This window comes from Manis javanica, chromosome 7 (genome assembly GCF_040802235.1).
Source record: "Manis javanica isolate MJ-LG chromosome 7, MJ_LKY, whole genome shotgun sequence".
Classification (NCBI taxonomy): Eukaryota; Metazoa; Chordata; class Mammalia; order Pholidota; family Manidae; genus Manis; species Manis javanica.
The window spans coordinates 119,172,830-119,187,353 of NC_133162.1; positions in this window are offsets into that span (position 1 = coordinate 119,172,830).

Genomic DNA, 14,524 nt, shown 5'->3' on the forward strand with positions numbered 1-14,524 from the left:
TGGATTTATGCAAGAAAATAGGTGAATCTCAAAATTATTAAGTTGATTGAAAGAAACAAAAGACTACATTGTTTATTTTTTCATTTGCACAAAATTTAAAAAATGCAAACTAATTTATAATGGCAGAAAGTAAACCAGTGGTTACCTAGTGCCAAAGGTAGGGAGCAGAATGTATTTTTTTAAGGGACTAGAGAAAAATTCTTCTTATTTTGATTGTGGTGATATTTCTTGGGTCTATACAGATACCAAACTCACATCATTGTATTTATTAAATTTATACAATTTGTTGTACACAAATTATACAGCAACAAAATTATTTTTCAGAGTCATTTACTGGTTGTTGCAGAGAGAAATCACCAAGAATTGAGAGAAAAATACACTAGAGTTGGAGAAAGGGGTCGGGCCCAAGGTTAGGAGCTGGCTGATAAATACCAGCAAGAGACTCAAGAGAAAGATACACTGGGTCCTAATTATAAGAGATGGCAGCTTAGCATCTCTGACTCTGATGTCCTCAAATGTTCTGGTGTCCCTGTTAGAAGATGCTATCTGATCAAGGTGCATCCTTTGATGCAACCCTTCTTTAAATTCTTCTCACATTCCCCATCCCATCCCCAGTAAAGCTCTGGGATCTGAGGCTAACATCTCAGAAACCTGCCAGGTGAATTGTAAGATATTATCTGTTAACATAATGTCTCAAGAAGTAAGGTCTGAATATTGTTTCATGCTCTCTTCCATCCCCACCCCCGCCTCATTTGAGACTGGAATTTCCGCAGGGCATTCCCACACCCATTAGTGGAACCCACAGTGAGAACTCTCTCTCTATAGGTGTAAGGCAGGCAGTGGCTGGGGAAGCAAAGGGCTGGCTCTAGTCAGGAGAGCTTTTGGCTCAGCTTCTGCAGCCATAAGACGCTCTTCCCTCCTACAGTAAGATCAGATCTATCAGATCATAAAAGGACACAAACCAGGGCATTTAATGAAAAGAAAATCTTATGTAGACAAGATGAGATTTCCTTTTTAGAAACTTTTATTTTTATGACACTAAAACCAGGAATCCAACTAATATGAAATCACAGAGTGTCTCTTGGAAAAATGGCTCTTTCTAGACAACTTTGAATTTTTCCTCTATTGTCTGGACAGTGAGATTCAGTAGAGGACTCAGGTGTGACCCATGCTCTAGGGGACCTCCCTGAAACCCAGAACTATTTCTTTCAACTATATTTCTCTGTAGAAGCAACCTAGCAGGATCAAAGGATGATTTTTTTAAAAAGCCATTGTGTTATTTTGAGTGGGCAGCTCTTTAACTTCTCTCCTGTAGGAAATGTTAACATCTTAAGCAATCCAAAATTATATAGTATTTATAGTAATTGTTTCACAAACTAATAATCTACTCCTTCCCCTCTTGTTTCCATCCCTCACTGCAGGTCATAGTGGTTGGGACTGTGTCCTCCAAAAAGATGTGTTAAAGTCCTTACCCCCAATATCTAGGAGCATCACCTTATTTGGAAATAGGATCTTTGCAGAGGTGATTAGCTAAGGATCTTGAGAGGAAATCATCCTGGGTTTAGAGTAAGCCCTTCATTCAAGGATTATTATCTTTATAAGAGGAGAGGGAACACAAAGAGAGAGGCAGAGACTGGAGTGATGCAACCACAGCCAAGTCAAGCCAAGGGTTGCCAGGAGACAGCAGCAGCTAAGAAGCAGCAGGAAAGATTCTCTCCTAGAGTCCTCACAGGGAGCATCGCCCTGCTCACACCGTAGTTTTAGACTTCAGGTCTTGAGAACAGCAAAAGAATAAATTCATGTTGTTTTCAGCCACCTAGTCTGTGGTATTTAGTATGACAGTCCTGATACACAGGCCTGTAAACCCACCCAGATCACCAATAGCATTTAATTTAGATCACACCCCAAAGCTGTATCACAGAAGCAACACATTGATTGGAGTCAAGAAGGTTTCATTAAGTATGGCTTAAAGTAAAAGCAAAAGTCTAAATAATAGAATGCAGAGAAAAAGATGAAGGCTGGTAAGATTTTCAATTAATACAACTATTTTGGAAAGTAGCCTGGTATTATTTTGTAAAGCTGGAGCGGTGCACAGCCTTTGAGCAAAAATCTCTTTAATATACATCTTGGTAATGTTTTTTTGTAAATCACACCTATAGCACAAGCAACAAAATAAAAAGTAAACAAGTGGGACTACATCAAACTAAAAAGTTCCTACAATGCAAAAGAAACCATTGGCAAAGTGAAAAGACAGCCTGCAGAATGGGAAAAAATATTTCCAAACTATATACCATGTATCTGAAATGGGGTTAATATCCAAACTATATGAAGAACTCATAGAACTCAATACCAAAACAAATGAAAAAACCCAACCCAATTAAAAAATGGGCAAAGGACCTGAATAGATATTTCTTCAAAGGAGATATGCAAATATATAAAAGGCCAACAGGAACATGAAGAGATGCTCAATATCACTAGTCACTAGGGAATTGCAAATTAAAACCACATGAGGTATCACTTCAAACACCATCATCAAAAAGACAAGAGATAATAAGTGCTGGTATGGATGTAAAGGAAAAAGAACCATTATGCACTATTGGTGGGATTGCAAATTGGTACAACCATTATGGAAAACAGTATGGAAGAGCCTCAAAAAATTAAAAAAATAGAACTACCATATGTTACAGAAGTTCCACTTCTGGGAATATATTTTTTTAAAAACCCACTAGCTCAAAATGGTATCTGCACCCCCATGTTCATAGTAGCATGGAAACAACCTAAGTGTCCATCAATAGATGAATAAAGAAAGAAATTGTGGTATATAGCTATGATGGAATGTTACTCAGCCATAAGAAACAAAGAAATCCTACCATTTAAGACAACATGGATGGAACTTGAAGGCAATACACTATGTGGAATATGTCAAAGAAAACTACTGCATAATCTCATTTATATATGGAATCTAAAAAATAAAAAAATCCAATACCAAAGAGATCAGACTTGTGGTTACCAGAGGCAGGGAGCAGGAAAAGGGGGGGGGGAGTTGGAGAAAGGTGGCCAAAAGATATCAATGTCCAGTCATAAGATAAATAAGTACGAGGGACGTAATTGCAAAATGATGACTATAGTTAACACTGCTGTGTGATATATAGGAACGTTGTTGAGAGAGTAAATCTTAAGAGTTCTTACCACAGGAGAATTTTGTTCTTTTCTTGTGTCTTTATGAGTTGATGGATGTTAACCAAACCTATGTGGTAATCATTTCACATGTAAATCATGTAAAATTGTAAATGGTGTGGCAGTTGAAGCTTTAGAAGCAAGAGACTCAGAGAGGAAGAGAAAAAATGTACTTTGGGAAGAGCTCTTATTTATGGAGCAAGAAGAAGAACTAATTAATGGAAAAGAGAAAAATTAGTAAAAAAAATAGAGATATCAAGGAGAGAAAATCTTCAAGGCAGGGCAACACATTACACAGGAGTATGGATTAGGGTGTCACATTCAAATCCCACAATCACTTCTTTCTAACTTTGTAACCTTAAGCAAGTAACTCAGCACCAGTGAACTTTACTTTCTCCATTTGTAAAATGGGAATAATCTTACATTATTGTGAGGACTACATGAGCTATTGCCTGTAAAGTACTTAGACTGATGTTATGAGCCAATATTATGGCTCATAATAAGCCAGTGCTAGGATGGTCAGAACTGATGCATAAAGGAAGTCATCTGATGGCCTGGCCACAGACAGCCTGAATGATGTACATGGAAACTGGAAAATACCATCTCCATTTTATCTATACTGGGATGTGTGCAGTTCTGGGCTGATGTTTCTGAGGAACACATTTACATACTCCAGTGCATGGGCTCCCTGTCTACTTTCTCATTGCCTTCTACTTTCAAAATATATCCAGAATGCAAGCCACCATCACCACTCACCCTGAAGTTTACATTACTATCATTAATAGAACCTGACTTCTAGCTGGCACATTGCTTATCTGAATAAGAACTATGTTAGCCAGGCTTTCCTGCATCTAAATGAGACATGAAACTAAATTCTGACCGGTGAGATGTAAGCACAAGTGTTACATGAGCACTGAAGAAATTCACCCAAAGGGAGAAAGCACTTTGTTGTGTTCCTTTCTGTAGCTGGAATGCTCTTAGTTCTGGCCCCTGTTATCTGGAATGTGGATGCAGTGGCTGGAATAAGACAATCTCCAGGGCCAACCTTAGAAGATCAGAATTTTATTAAGAGAGTTTATAGGTTTCCTTCCTAAAAAGTGTTCTGTAATCGCATCTACTCCCTAGGGAACTCTACAAGAAGACTCTCAAAACTTACGTTTGTGTCCTTATGACTTATTTTATTCATTCCATTTTATTTATATTAGATAACAAAATTAAAACTGATTTAAGACAAAATTTAAATTTGTAAAAAAGGTGAATATTCCTTACTCCTTTGAGGGAGAAAGGAAAGTGTCATTTATTAAATACCAGGAATGGTGCTGTGGGCTTTTTGTCATGTTACCAAGCTTAGTCCATATAACAACTCTGCCTGGCAAAGTTATTATCCACGTTTTATGGCTGAGATATTCAAGGATCAGAGAGGTTCCCTCAACATGGACCTGAAATAGCAGGTGTAGGTTTTACTTAAGTGGCTGAGTGTGAATTTGATGATTTAAATTATAGATGGGTATACAGGAGACTATGTTGGCTCAGGGCTAATGTTTCATGTGGTTTTGCTCAGTAAAAATGAAGTAGTCTTGGCCCAGCAATATGCCATTCCCATCTTAATGATGAGCTAGCACAGGCCTGGGACATAAAGGATGCTCAAGAAATGCTCATTTCCTGTCTTTTCCCCCTTTAAGGAAGATTATATAATGGCTTTGTGGAATATTTGAAGTATTCAATATTTGACTGTTTTAAATATTTGAAATAAATAAGTGAGCATCAGGCATGCCCTGAAATGGTTCCTTTGGTATTTCACTGTTTATAATTAGTGTTTAATCTGGGTGTGCTTTGGTTTACTGGTTGGTACTGTAAACCTGAGAAGCAAATATCAGTCATGGGCTGTAAAACAACTCCCCAAAACATTGTAACCATAGTTTTAAGATTTAAAAAAAAAGGTCAGTATGGTTCATCTACTGGTGGAAAACACAGAGCCGTACCATTGTACATTTCTGTGTGGGGAACACACGTCCAAGATGGCCCAGACCTTTTTTCTGCCTTAGCCTCAAATTATTAGCAAAGACAATGGGCACTTATGAGTAGTCCATTTACAGGCAGCTGCAGTGAGGCAGACGTTTTCTCCTCTCCATGGCTTTAATTTGTGCACTGTTTTGTGTGGCTTTCCAAGTTCCAAGGGGCAAGCTTCAACTACGTTTCATTTACAACAAAATTTGTTTTCAATGCACATGTCATCAACCTGCCTAGACTTGTAAAGAAAGGCAGCAAAAACAATCTTAGTTTGTAGTGTTGATTACCAATGTGGAATGTTTTAAAGAACTCTATGTTTTAATGATAGTTAAATTCCATTTGGTAGCACTTAGGATACAGGGACCATACTTGGATAATATTCATTAACATTCAATAATTTAAGAATCCTTACTGCCTCATTACCAAAGTGAGTTTAATTACCACAGGTACCCATTCATTTAATTGGCTGGCAACACAGGAAAAAATTAAATGATACCAACACCAATTTGGCCCCAAAGTCGTCATTCCATATTTATTTATCGCATTTATATGAAAGGTGTTTATGATGATTTCTCCTGCTTCTGTGTGTTGAAAACAAACTCATAAAACCACCACAGCAGCTCAACATTCTCTGTCCTAATCAGAATCCTAATTAAATTAAAAGGGCCTTGCATCTTTATACATTCCACATTAAAAGTTATAAATACTCTCTTGCTATTTCAGGACAACAGGTTTCATAACAAATCATCATAATAGAGATTTATTATAGGGAGATGTGACAGGTGGTGGAGAAGAGACTGGGAATAAATGTGTGTCTGTAGTATTGTTATCACTTCACTCTGCCCAGCAATACTGCTGTGTACTTGTTATGCTCCTTCCCAAAGCCAGGGAGCTCTCTGAGTATGGTCGCTGCTAATGGACCAGATCACTGGCCAGAGGAGCTAATTTGGCTCTGTCCCTCAGGAAGTCAGTCAGAGGTCACAAGGAGAAGCCTGTCCTGTTTACCCGAAGAGGACCTTCTGTTCTGACCCTTGGCATGATCTCTCCTAGCTAGCTACATGGAAAACCCTGTGCCCTGTTGGCAGGGAGAACTCTGGGCAGTCTCACCACCTTCTTACATTTTCAGCTCTTGCAGTTCAATTAGACCTACCTTTCAGCAACTTTCAGAGGGTGAGGAGCCCAACCTTGAAAGAGGGGAAAGAAGAATATCTTAGACATTATGATAAAAATTATCTCAGGATCTGACAAGAATATTGACAAGGCTGGCAACAAGGGTTAGCAAATGGGATACATTGGCAGTGAGTCCTAGGGTGGGAGTGACGACTTCCTTCCTGCCACTACACAGTTTCCATCTGACTCCGTGTTTGATCTTTTTATATTTTCAGGTGAGTTAGTCTCATTTTTGTATTTCTGATTTATAGTTCAGATTTTTGTATTTCACCTTTGAGTAAATCTGTTACCCAATTTTATTAATATCTATCACAGCTCCTAGTAGATGTTCAAGAAATATCAGTTGCTTATGATTTACTACTTAGACAGCTGATGAATGAAACACTATTTTTTTTAACAAAGTGCTTTCCTGAGCTTTAACAAAAGCCACAGGTGGTTGAAAAGGTAATCAGCCACTTAAACCAACAGAAAAGTCTCCATACGATCTCCTTTCTCCTGCTTAATATGAGAACAGGGTCACAGTTTTGATTTCTGAGACTCAGCACTTACCAGAGCACGTGCCCGCGCCATTGCTGCCTTCTGTTCATTCTGTCTTCTGGTTGGCAAGCCTTTGGATTTATACAGCATTGAAAAGTCAATGGTCAGACTGACTCTTTCTATCCCACTTTCAAACTCTTGGCAGATCTTACTTCCAAAGTGGTCTGATGGAATGAAAACAGGACTGCTAAAACCACCTGATTTTCCAGCAGAAATGTGAGTCTTGTTTAAATCTTATCCACAAAATATTTAACCAAGGATGCAGCCATTTCTTTCCCATTGTTGTTCAGGAAAGTAAGACTCCTAACACAATGCCATCCCCAGCCCACCTCTGTTTTTAAACAGTGGCCACTACAGTGATTTATTTTGGGTTACAGTTCCCACAAGTCCACACATACATCTCATTTTGCTGTAAGAACGACTTGGGCTGGGACTTCGGCAGAAATTTTTAAAAGTAAAGATTTATATAATGATCTTAGATAAAGTGTTGCATAACCTAGTGCTTGAACAATATATAATAAAAATTTTTTTAAAAAGATGATCAAGGTTATGGCCAAATTAGACCCATTAAGGCTATAATTGAAAGCATTTATTTGTGTAATGTAGCTAATTTCTGTCCTAAGGCAAGCCAGCTACATCCGGACATCAAGTTTATTCTTATTGATCTTCATCTTCAGTTTTAAAAGCATCCCTTAAAAGGCTTGCACAGCCAAGAAAATAACATCTAAAAATATACCCTTGAGCATTAGTATTAGGTCAGGTTGACTCATGTCTCAGATTGATCACCTAATTTTGAGTATTGTATGCATGTATATTTTCTGGAATCCAAAGAAGCAGAGTAGGCAGGTATATTGTGAATAAAGATAGAGAGAGGTAGGGGTACAGAGATAGAGATAGAGATAGAGATAGAGATAGAGATAGAGATAGAGATAGAGATAGAGATAGAGATAGAGATAGAGAGTGATTAGAGATATAAAGAAAGAGAGACTGAGAATGAAAATAAAGACCTGAAAGGCTGGCTGGCTGTAGCAGGAGAACATTAAGCAGATTCACTAATTATACCTTTTTACTTCAAATGAGCAAGCTAATTATTTGTTTACCTAAGGGTCAATAGTGCCCCCAGGCTACAGACGAGAATAGACTCCAACAAAGGTGTCTGTTTTTTCATAGCCTGAGTATATTTAAATTTCAGAGTCTCTATCCCATTGCAGAGTAAAGTTTAGGCAATGTATTTCCGTGAAACACCAAACCATAAAGCACAGTTGTTGGAATGTAACTTTATAGAATAAGTAAATACATTTTTAAAAATTGGTTCTTTCTTGATTACCGAGCAGTTCCGTGAAATGTATGCATCTGTCTCAGGTAGTCTCACTGTGTATATAAGTCACTATCAAGAAAGTATATATACTAAAAGGTTTAGATTTCAGATCTTATTTATAGTAAATCATATATGTAATAATATTAGTGAATATTTGTTGTATATATACTTGTAACTGGTATATTATGCATGAATAATTATGAAGTAATCAGAAGAATTGTTTTATTTCTTTCTGGTATCCTACTACCCTTTCTAAATGTTTAGTATCTTCCCCTGCTTCTAAATGAATATTCAAGTAGGACCCTGAGTTCTCTCTCCTAGGGTCTTAAGTCCAATTCGGGAATACAGAGACTCATGATAAAAAAATTAGAATATCCAATACATAATAATAAGCCAACTCACCATGTGTTTTAACATCTAATCTTCTCTGCTTCTTTCCCTTATGTCTGCAGACTTGAAGTGGGAAAGGGGTGTGGTGGGTTTCTCTCTTTCCCTCCTTATTCCTGCCTTTCCCCTGCACCCTACCTATGATGCTGAATTTTGTATGTCAGTGTGGCTAGGCCACAGTACTAAGATATTTGGTCAAACATTATCCTAGATGCTCCTATGAGGGTATTTTTAGATGAGATTAACATTTAAATCAGCACACTTCCAGTAAAAAAAAAGTCCTATATAATCTAAGTGGGCATCATCCAATCATTTGAAGGCCTTAGTAGAAAAGACTGACCTTCTCCCAGCAAGAAGGAATTCTGCTTGCAGACTGCTTTTGGACTTCTGGGAATGCAACTCTTCCCTGGGTCTTCAGCCTGCCAGCCAACCCTGGAGATTATGGACTTGCCAGCCCACAGTCCTGTGAGCCAGTTTCTTAAAATAGATAATGGAGAGAGAGAGAGAGAGAGAGAGAGAGAGAGAGAGAGAGAGAGAGAGAGAGATACACAGATATACCTCTCCATCTCTATCTATCTTTATCTCTAGCTCTATTTCTATCTCTGCACACACATATCCTATTGATTCTGTTTTTCTGGAGAACAGACCTGTTTGCTAGCCAATTCTGACGCTGTGAGGCTAGTGCTATGGGAGGGAAGGGGTAAGAGATGGCTAGGAAATGTCTTCCCCGAATAGCCTTTATGTCTGGCAAAGGTTGAAAAGCTGGCATCTCTCTCTGGCACACTTCCTTGATTCTTCCCCATCCTCACTGTGGAAGCTAAGATGGACCTGCCCTCTTGCGATAACTTGGAACCAGCTAATGCTTCTCTGTATTGGATGGTCCCATGTGATTCCTTCCACAGCCTCTAACACATTGACATTTCTTCTCAGCTTTAGCTGCTGGGGCCCTTCGGCCCTCCCAGGCAACTCTTGGCGTCGGTACTAGTAGGAGGCAGCTTGCTTTCGCGTGTGGTCAGCTTCTGGTCCACGGGGAGCGCCGCTGCATCTCTGCCCTCACCTCCGCCCGTGCGTCACTCCCCACCCCAGCAGCACCGCCCTTCCTCTGCCTCCCACAGCCCTTAAGGGGTGGGGGCAGGAGCCCCGTCTTACTCCCCAGTGTTCTCCAGCCCCTGACAAGGTATATCAGGGTCTCAAAGTGGTCCCATTGAAGACCTTTCTCATTTCAAAGATAAAAAATCAACAAATTAGACCATAACAAGATCATACAACTCAACCACCCACCCCAAAAGGAATTACAGAGACTCAGAACCACTCTGGCTGTCTCAAAAGAATTCTCCCCACAAGTGATTCCTCTCCTTCTCCTCTTTTTACACTTGGTAGTTTCAAACAGGCTGGCAGTTCTAGAACTGTGTGATTCATTCATTGCTCTTTTCTTTGGAATTTCTGAGATCTGTATCTCTGAATATTCTGAGATTCTGACATCTGTGTGGAACACCTAGACAACTCAATGGGAGTGAAAGCACATTTTAATTTCTTGCTATGTACTGTTTGAGTACTAACGAGGAATTGTCTCATTTCATTTCTGCAACAAACCCAGAGGGAAGGCACTTTCATTCCCATTTCACATATGATGAAACGAAGCCAGACATATCAACCTGCCGTGGGTCACCTGGTTAGTAATCAGAGCGAGCTGCAGACCCAGGGGATCTGTTCTGATTCAGAATCTTAACCCTGAAACATAGTGCTGGTCACTGATTATTTCTTGGCACTATTTCAAATTGCAAGTGTATATTCTCACTGGCAAGTTTACTATTTAATTAGCTTCTCTGACAAAAGAGATGCCTACTTCTGATTTTTGGAAATCATCAATACTCTATAGGATCTGGGCACTGGGATTTCTTGTAAGCATCTGTTAAGCACCGACTAGGAAGTCAGGGCTGTGCCTTAATCATTACAAATGCTGGGATTTGTGTTACACTGTGATCAATATTTGAGGACAATGAAAGCATAAATGAAATATTAAACCAGCTCTGGGGATCTGGGGATTGGAAGAAGATACAATTTTACTTGGATCTCTTCTGTTTTAATTCCTCTGTTGAAAGAAGCTAGTCTGTGAAGGGGAGATGTACGGGAAGACGGCATAGGAAGTCTCTTTATGTAGCATGAGTGCGAAGGGTTGGGGAGGCTCTGTTCCCCAGAGGCGTATTCCTCACCGGCTTTTGGGTGATTCATATCCCACAGCCAGAGCAGCTCTCACTTTAAGCTCTCTTGGCTTAAGACTGTGTTGTGCATTAAAATGTAATGCCGCTAGGAGAACAAACACTTTACTGCTAGCTTTCTTTTACTCCTTTCTCTCTGTGTGTGTGTTCATTGGCTTCATTACAGGAAGCAAGTCAGGAGAAGGCAAAGGAGCAAAACTGATGATAAAATAGAAAGGAAAGAATGCTTCCATCAAAACTGAACCGCTTCAAAGGCCAGAGAGCCTGTTGCGTGGTTTATGAACGTATGGATCAGCTGCCTCCAAGCTGAGGTGGTTGTGGACCACTGCCTGGGGCACACGACAGTCACACTGGCAGAACCCCGGGGGGTGTGCCAAGCACCGCTGTGGGCCAGAGAATCCTCAGCCCTGTTTGGGGCAGTGAGGAAGAGATGGGCTGCACCTCGCTGACTGAAGGTCAGACAGGTTGCTCTGAGAGAGATGGATGAAGGAAAGACCCTCAGTGGGGTTTTTAAATTAATCATAGCACCCAGGACAGTACTAGAGAAGGAATTAAAATTTTTCCATGTAATGAAATAATAGAGATTTTCATTTTATTCTTGATGCCAAAGACAGTGTAGGTGGGAAGTCGATTGCTTTGGGTGGGTCGGGAGGAGGGTTGCTGAAGGAAAGGTATTAGAGAGGGGAGAAATTCACAGGTAAAAAAGGAACAGATCCAGCAAAACAGATCCAGGCCAGATCTTGAGAAGAGATAGGCGAGGGAGGAGAGGTAATGTTTGGTGAGAAATGCTGGACAAATGACTGAACAGAGATGTTTACTATTCAGGCTTAAATCGCCTCCTTTACTGTGGTGTGTTTGCACCCTTCTGTCCCTCCCAAATCTTGAGTGGAAGTCATCTGTACAATGGTAGTGTATGTGTGATATTCTGGCAAATGAAGAGGACCATCATGTGTCCACGGATGGGGTGATGGATTTCGATAGGAGGACAGCAGCCAGGATGGCGAGACTAGGAGAAGGGAAAGGAGGATGGAGTTAGAAGGAAAAGCGTTATTTTCAGAAATCTTCAGAAACAGTGAGAGAGGTTGTATATACCACGGATACCTAAGATGATGACCTAGGAATTTCTATTGGTTATTAAAGGAAAGATGCTCATGGACTGCCAAACATAAAGATACATTCGGGTAGCTGTGCACCTATATTTTTCAAATGTATGCAAATGCAATTATACTTCATTCTGTATATATACATGTATACACATATATAAATATATATAAAACATTATATGAATACAAAGATGTGATAAAAATATATAAAACATTACTGACTTCATATGAGTTTTGATCATTCTGTATTTTTCTGAATCATGACACTGCAATTATATAGGAAAAAGCACTATTTTATTGCTGTGAAAAAGGAATACAATTGAAAGGGATGAAGGGGCAAGTCTGTAAAATTTCCTTTAAAGTTTACAATATGCTTACAAGAAACCTATCCAGAAGAACTGCCTTTAAAATCTGTTGGAAGGTTTATTTTTCCCATGAACAGGAGAGCTTCTCCCACACTAACTTGCTATAATCACGTTTCTTCTCAGCACATGTTTTGAGAACCATCGCCTTTCACTTCCCCACCTCCATGGGGCTGCAAGCCTTGACATTAACAAAAAATTAAACAACAGACAAGAAAAATTTATTAATCCACTTCTCTTGTTTTTTCCTGTTCCCCCTTTTAATTTTAATACATAAATAGGCTATTTAACTATTATTGTCATTTATTAACTTTTCCCCCCAATTACAACTATCCCATCCAGGTCAGGGTCCCTAAGGAAGCAGCCGAGGGGAACATACAGTGCACACATGTGCTGAGTTATTCTGCAGGCTGAAAAATTAACTAAAACTGAGTAATATGCTCTCAATTTAAACCTGGCAGGGGGTATTGTACTTTTATCCCGGAACTGAAATCAGATTTCCTCCACTGGGCCAGCTTTTGGCATAGTCTATTGACACCTTGATTCCTCGTGGTAAAATAACAATGACTTAGAGCTCCAGGGGGTTTAGGGGGAAAGACAGAGGCTAAGATCAAGCTAATGGGAGAACCCTGGATTTCACATTTATTACCAAACAAACTAGCATCAGCAGACCCTCAAATAAAGCCAGCACTGTGGGCTCTTAATGCTCAGCTTGCACAATTAGCACACTCCCTAAGCCTCTAGAATTGATCTTGGTGGACGCATTTCATTTCTCAAGAAGAAGAAATTCCCTTTCTGCATGATTAAAGGTATCTGTAACAAAGCATATTAAGTGCCTTGATTTTTGTCCTTTTTATTTTAAGGTGTGATTTCTCTATTTCTCTGGCCTTTAACCATTTTATTACTAGAGAGAGGAAGATAAGAGAGGATAGAAAGGAGAGAAATGGAATGCGGGATTTATCAGGGATTGGTAATTTAATACTTTCTTAAAGTATGTCAAGAATTTTAGAAGTGTATTTTCCTTAAGCAGAATCTGAAGTTTCTTGAGGGGAGGTTATATGTTGTTCATTTGTTATAAATTCATTTATATATCAATGTTTTGCTACATGTATAGTAATATCAGTAATATCACAGTAACTCTAGTCTTGGCTGCACACCAGAAACATGTGGAGAACCTCTAGTCATATCAGTGTTTAGACCCCACTGCAGACCAATTAAGTCAGCATCTCCTCGGGGTGAGATGAAGACAGGCATCATTTCTGAAAGCTCTAGGTGATTTTAACATACAGGCAGGGTGGAGAGTTTGCAAAAGTTAGCTTATTATCTCAGCTAGAATGGGTGTCATTTGCTATTTTAAGGGGCTGCTGAATCATTTTAATAGCCACACAGTTCCCATGAAAACAGCTAAATTTCATAAATACAGCAAAGTTTTTCTATAATAAATTATCATTAACTTATTCCATGCTTAAGTGGATAAAGCTTTTGTTGAAAACAAGCAAACAAAGGAAGCCACTGAGTTTTTGCACCTCTGCTTCACCCCACTTGGAAAAGGCGCCTGAGGTAACAGATGACTGCCATCCCATTAGGTGCCCTGGGATATATGACACATGCTCCTGAACTTTTACCTTTAATTTGTTTTTAAAGAAAGGGACACAGAAGAAAAAGGAAGGGCTTTCTTTGAATAGGGCACTTCTTGGACAGAGTGGTCAGAACATGATTCAAAGAACATTTTGTCATGATCAAAATTACAAAGTACAGGTCAAAGAGGTATTAGTTAATAATAGTCAAAACCAATTTTTGGCATTCACATCACCTTCTTTTTGTCCCTCCACACCAAAAACTGATATTGTTTGGCACAACTGATGTATAAAGGAAGTGCAAGGTGTTGGTCTTGTTTTTTATTTGTTTATGAACCCCATTGAAATTGGCCTTAGTTTCCTGACCTGAACTATGGAAATACAGAACCCCTGTGAGCCATAAATAGCATAAGGGAAGAAAAATGGATTTGTAGATTGTAACACACTAGGCCAGTCTGTAGTTCTCCTACTCTTCACTCTAGTAACCTAATGTAAAGGTAATCATTAACTGTAACTTTTATTAAGCAATTACTAAGTCCTCGACTTCTTGTTAAGTACTTGATATGACCTCATTAAACCGTCACTGCGACCCAGTGAATAAAGTACCATTGTTATCTCCATTTTACAGATTTGGAGACTGAGGTCCACTGGTTCCAAGCTGCTC